This window comes from Opisthocomus hoazin, chromosome 8 (assembly GCF_030867145.1).
Source record: "Opisthocomus hoazin isolate bOpiHoa1 chromosome 8, bOpiHoa1.hap1, whole genome shotgun sequence".
NCBI classification, from domain to species: Eukaryota; Metazoa; Chordata; class Aves; order Opisthocomiformes; family Opisthocomidae; genus Opisthocomus; species Opisthocomus hoazin.
Window position 1 is genome coordinate 11,015,553 of NC_134421.1, and position 5,578 is coordinate 11,021,130.

Consider the following 5,578-nt stretch of genomic DNA (forward strand, 5'->3'; position numbering starts at 1 on the left):
CCATCTGTACATCCTTATTACTCTCTTAGTAAAATACGATAACAAAGTCTTTTTGCTCATACTGTTTGAATTATTGAACAATTTGTGTTTCATACTATGTTTTGGAGCAATTTCTTACATCTCACAAAGGAAGGACGGGGTCAGCCTACAAAGTTCAACACGTTTAATCTAGCTTGTAGGAATTCTGCAAATTTTTGTTGGGTAAAGGAGCTGTTTGTTTAAATTATCTAACCGAATTATTTTGCCACATTAATTACCTAAAAAAACCCCCCTGAGTTCTATTCAAGAAGAATTAATCTCATTTACCATAAAATGTCCATAATATAAGTTTTCCAGGCAATGCCACAGAAACTTAATAATGTAAATGCTTAGTCAAATCTTATCTGAATCTCTTGGTCTGTAAAGCTGGACAAGAAACCTCACAAGAATATCCTCTTCTGTGAACTTTCTGGTACTTCCTGCTTTTAATTTGGCAAAAAATACTGCATAGAAAAGTGCAACACAGCACTTTTTGTCCCAGCTGGAATTAGGAAGTCCAGGGTATGAAAAGTGAAAAACAGAGAGTAGAGGAAAATGATCCAAATTTTCCCAAAACCTCTTAAAAAATGTTTTAATTGAACTGGTTTGTTAAACTGGAACTATTAATGACCGAACCCCCAGTGGGAGGATTTATAAATTAAGTGATAATATCCAGATTTACAGTGAGTACTATTTGCAGATGTATTTTCTACCAGCACCCATACTGGATGATAAATGTCAAATTAAGGAATAAATACTGTACAGTATGTAACTGCTGGCAGTTTATACCCTATGTATGTGCACATATACATGCAGGCATTTAAAGACACAGTCATGTAGCTCCACCTTCCAGTGAAGGAAAGATTAAAGACTGTTTAACAGTTACTGAAATGCAGTTCATCTGAACATTAGTATTTTGAAGATGTTAACCTTAGAGATGCTGATGCTACCTTGGAGTGCCAAAGCTGTGTGTACAGAAAACTGAACAAAGCTTTGTCTTCATCGTCAATAAAAAATATTTTGTCTTGTGATTAGCATATGCTAAAAAGTAAAGGCAACAGCATGGGTTTCAAAGCCCTGAAACTGATCTGCTACATATATTTTTCTGTTGCACAAAATCAGAGCCTCTTGTCAACTGCAAAACAAAACTGCACAAGCTGAAAAAACTGGCAAGTGCTACTGTAACTTACAATGTTCGTATGCATTTTGTATGCTTATATACTGTTACAGGTCCCAAGGCACAATATTCTGTTAGAATCAGCACAGAACTCAAATAGCTACACAATTGAGAGGCAAGTTAAACAGAAACAAAACGCTGATGCAAAAAAGTTTCCAGACATGGTGTCACCTGATCCTCCGTAGGGGCAATAGCTGTTTTTACTAAGGTGGTCCAATGAACAGCTGAAAAGGTCAGAGTGTGGATTAACATTTTTTTTATTTCCCACGGAGTCTTCTAAATCCAGGCTTTCAAAGGGTATTCTGGCAAAGCCTTCTATATGAAACTGATATTGCCTCAAAGGTTTTTCCCTCAACTAAATAAAAAAAAAGTCTATCTCAATAATTTAGGTATGTCAGAATATGTACAAATTTAGCAAACGGAAGGTTCAGCAAACTACCAACCCTTGACAGTTAAACAGACTGAGAAATACAAATGTCAGGTGTTATGCAGGTACATTTAAAAAAAAAAAGCAAATTAAATGATAAACGGTGTTCAGTTCTCTGAAAATGGCTCTTTGAGTTTCAGTTTTCCAAGTAGTGTACTAAGGCAACATCAGAAGATTAACTAATTATTTTATTCTGTAGGGAAGAACATGGGGAACATGCTAAAGATATCAGCTGCTCTTTTTTTTTTTTTCCCCCCTAAATACCCATTTCATCATACTGGAAAGAAGGCATAAGAAGACTCTTGAACTTGGCAATCATTCCAATCCTCGGTAAATAGTTTTAAGTAGTCCTTAAAATCAGTGCATTAAAAACAAGCATTCTGGCTTCTGAATTAACTACTGAACAGAAGAATTTCTGCCCTCTGCCCCCCTGGGTTTTGAGCAATTCTGAATAAAAAAAGTCTGAGCGAAGAAGCACCTGCACACACCAAACACAAGTTGCCTCTGTCAGTATGGGTGCCGAGTAGAGTGTACCATACTCTGCATCACTAGGTGCTATGCAAAGCTTTCATCTAACAGCGGACAGAATCCCTTCCCCCCCTTTCAGTTTCACTCCCCATCCAGGATAGCAGTGCCCCAGTCCAGTACTTCCTCTCAGACCCACAGATTTTCAGTTGTGTCTATGAGCCAATTAAACCTCCCGTTAAGGCCTGTACTCTCTGGTCAAACTATCAATACAAGATGAACAGAGTGCTGTATCTTGAAACATCCTCTGGTCTGCTTATTTTGCACTTTAAGCACACATCAGTCGAGGCTGAAGTGTCTTCCAAATCCATCTTAAAAGTTAACAAGTTCTGGAAGTTCTAGCCCAGCATTTCCCTGTTTCCTACACACTGGGATTTCCTTTTGGTTGCACATATTCAGCCAGTTGCTTTCAACTCTCTACTGCCCAAGCCAAAAAAGGGAAAACATTTTATGTCTCTTACTCAGCCAAGTCCACATGGCAAACACTTCATGTGTATATGGCAAACAGAACTTACAAGAGTTCTACATTATATGGACTCCAAGAACCCCAGTCTTATAGTAAAACCAGTTATTTGCACCTGCCTGGAAACAGTCCCCAGGATGGTGGCGGGAGGGGATGAGTTGGACCGCTGCTCAGCGCAGAATAGACACAGTAAGTCCACTGGCTGCATTGAAACGGGAAGAGTAGCGAAGGTCCCTACGCCATGGGTGCCTATCCGTGCTGTGAAAATTTCACCTTGTACGCTGGTGCATCGTTTCTGTGGGTTCTGCATCAAAGAGCCAGCCTTCTGGAGGGAAGTAATAATGTAAAGCACAAATAATACTTTTTCACCAAGAAGTAATCTGTCTGTATTCATCACACTCACCTGTAATGAATACGGAGATTTCCACAGAACATAGGGTGAGTTCAAACAGCAATCAGCAGCTGGAGGCCTCCCAGGAAAGGAATCTTCTGTTGCACGAGCTACTGCCCTTCAGCTAGAAGAAGGTGGGGCCTGGTTAATTCATACCTGTTAACTGAAAGCTGAATGTAGTTGAAACTCCATCAGTATCATAGGAAGAAGCAGGCTGAAATTCTCTGCAGGTATCAGACCGAGGCATTCTGTCTTGAAGTTATTTAAAAATATTGAAATAAGAGTTTTGCTGAGATTACCACTACTTCCACTTTAGAATGTAGTATTTTGAGATGGTTTTAGCATGCAATCAAAAAACCCCCACGTTGTTTCTTTCACTTTAGAAGTCCTTCCAGTTCTGAGGGAGGAAGACACCTCCCCAGGAGTCTGAGGGAAAAGACATACACAGGTAAGGGAAAAGCTCAGATGAACTGCAATGTGGCATTTTGGCTCAAAATTAATGACCAACTGGACAGAGATAGGAGGATATGTTCAAACATGATCGAAGGTGAATCAAGAAGATGATACCAAAGGCATGATGATGCTATCTGGGAAGATGCAGCTCCTAGCTCTTGCTCCAGGACCACTGCTTTTAAGTACAGTCCCTCACAAACTATTCCAGGATAAAGCCAAAAGGCACTGGACAACTCCAACATTAAGACAAGCAATGAGATTCTCAGTGACGTGGCATAGTCAAATCGAAACCGGTCAGTGTGATTCTGTTTGACCAAAGACCATCCACAGAAAACGCCACAGCAAAGACAGCGAGAATGCTGCTATGCAATTCTTGGTTGCATGCTAAATAGTTACTAACTTTTGAGACCCATTTGCACTTTTATCAACTTTTCTGTGCTACTTTGCTTGTTCTGCACTTTTGATGTTTTCTTATACCAGCTGAGATACCCAAAAGGGGTTTATAAGGTTATCTTCTTTTTATTATTAAATCTATTTTGGTTGCGCTGTATGTGGGTGGGTGAATGATTTGGAAAAAAAAGAAGGGGGTCAAAAGGTGGCATGCAATTGATTCTGACTGGACACTACTATAATATCAAAATATTTATCCTCATTTAAATCTGCTGGATACCCTTACACCAACTCTACTTCCCCTGTCTTTGTGGCATCCAGCTGTTGGATTTAATAATTTCTTTGCTTTCTGTACAAGGATCTCAAATATCACTTTAATAATTACCTCTTTCATCGAAAGCCTAGAAAAGGGAGCAGTTCTTCAGATTTCAGTATTTTGGTCTCCTCCAATTTCTATCTATAGAACTTGTTTTAATTTGGGCTTTGGAATGACTTTCCTACCAAATTAGCAGAAATAAATTCTATGATAATTTCAGGTTTTGTTTCCTTAGTAAGGATACCTGGAGATCAAGCTGCAGCAGATGGTAACCCAAGCCAGAGAGAGTAGAAAAGGTCTTCCAAATAGTTTGGAACTGTCCAATTATATCACAGTTTATGGAGACAGGGATGTGATCAGCTACACAAATTCAGACTCATGATCTATGCTAATTATGGATTTTTTGTTTGTTTACTTGTTTTATGGCAATATTAAAGAAGAATCGCGAGAATGTTAACATGGAAGAAACTGGTAATAACACACAAAAGTCTTTCTTGTTTAGAAGAGGGCAAACAAATTCAATTTAAAGTACATATGACAATCCTAAGAGGTTAAAAGACCTTCCTTTTTACTGAAAATAGATTAATCTATGAGCAACTTTATATTCATCTTTCAGGTAAATTTTGGTGGCAGTTGGAAAGCAAAATTTCTCAAGCATAAGAAATTATAAGAAATAAAATATGGTCTTCATTTTTAAAAGGTGACTGTAATCTCACTTTTTGCTGTCCTAATTCTGAATTGGTTGTTATGCGTTCAGCATAAATAGGGACAAACAAAAGAATATTCTAAAATCTAACTACTGTTGATAAGGATGGCTACGATGCTGTAAGGAGCTGTTACACTAGATGAACATCTTGGTATCATTTCACTTGCAAAAGCACGCAAAAAGAATACTGAAGACAAGAGTTGTCTCCATCCTTTACTTTTTCCTCTATTACTTAATTTCTGGGTGTTGTATGGGAAGGGCAAGAAAAATATGCTTCTAGAAAGCAGAATGTCTTTCATTTTCCTGTAAAAGGCTGGAAGTAAAAGGCTGTAAACAGAAAAAACCCACACACTGTTTGGCATACTTGAAGTAAATCCCTCTGTCATCTTAAGAGAAATAATACTTCTTAAAATTGTAATTCCGATTATACTATTAGCTTCGTCACTGTTAGTGCTAACTAGTTGATTCAGCAAATACATTCACAGACAACATTTTATGACAGTATATTATTGCATTGCTTTCTTATAACCTGGTCATGGTTGGGAAAGTTAATACAGAGACAGGTGTTCTTTCTGTAGGTACTCTGGACAATTTCAAAGTATTTGAACTGTGTTAACTGAGCGAGATAGCCAGACTGAGATTGCTGGATACAAAACCTCATTAAAAAAGTAAACAAACACTTTAAAAAATTAATTCCACACCAAATACCATG